The sequence below is a fragment of the Cebus imitator genome, unplaced genomic scaffold (genome assembly GCF_001604975.1).
Source record: "Cebus imitator isolate Cc_AM_T3 unplaced genomic scaffold, Cebus_imitator-1.0 Scaffold333, whole genome shotgun sequence".
NCBI lineage: Eukaryota > Metazoa > Chordata > Mammalia > Primates > Cebidae > Cebus > Cebus imitator.
In genome coordinates, this window is record NW_016107648.1 from 28,302 (window position 1) to 29,371 (window position 1,070).

Genomic DNA, 1,070 nt, shown 5'->3' on the forward strand with positions numbered 1-1,070 from the left:
GCCTGTGCCTCCCAGGTTCAAGTGATTCTCCTGCCTCATAGTTGGGCTTATAGGTGTGTACCTCCATGCCTGGCTAATTTTTGTATTTTTAGTAGAGATAGGACTTCATCATGTTGGTCAGGCTGATCTCGAACTCCTGACCTCAGGTTATCACCCGTCTCAGCCTCCCAAAGTGCTGAGATTACAGGCGTGAGCCACTGCGCCTGGCCAGATTTCTATATTTTGAAACTGAATGAAACTTGTTTTTCAAGATATTGTCCATCTTGGCGAGCATTCCATGTGACCTTGAAAAGAAGAAAGTATATTTTGCAATTGTTGAGCATGATATTTTATAAGTGTTAATTAGGTTAAGGATGTCAGTAGTGTCTTTCAGATTTTCTGTAAACTTACCAATTTTTATTTATTTATTTATTTTTGAGATGGAGTCTCACTCTGTCGCCCAGGCTGGAGTGCAGTGGCACAATCTCGGCTCACTGCAACCTCCAGCTCCCAAGTTCAAGCGATTTTCCTGCCTCAGTCTCCTGAGTAGCTGGGATTACAGGCACATGCCAACATGCCTGGTGAATTTTTTGTATTTTTAGTAGAGATGGGGTTTCACTGTTAGCCAGGATGGTCTCGAACTCCTGACCTAGTGATCTGCCCACCTTGGCCTCCCAAAGAGCTGAGATTACAGTCATGAGCCACCATGCCCAGCCAATAATATGCTACTTTTAGAAAATTGCATTCATTGGCTCAGACTGCCATAACAAAATACTGCAGACTAGGTTTAAACAACAGAACTTTGTTACACTTCTAGAAAATGGGAAGTCCAAAATCGAAGTGCTAGCAAGGTAAATTTTATCCTGAAGCATTTTTTCTTGGTTTCTAGGTGGCTGCCATCTTGCTGTGTACTTGCATGCCTTCTTCTTTATGCGTATGTGGGAAACAGAGCAAGCTCTCCAGCATCTCTCTTTTTTTTTTTTTTGAGATGGAGTCTTGCTCTGTCACCCAGGCTGAAGTGCAATGGTGCAATCTCCGCTCCCCGCAACCTCTGCCTCCTGGGTTCAAGCAATTCTCCTGCCTCAGCCTCC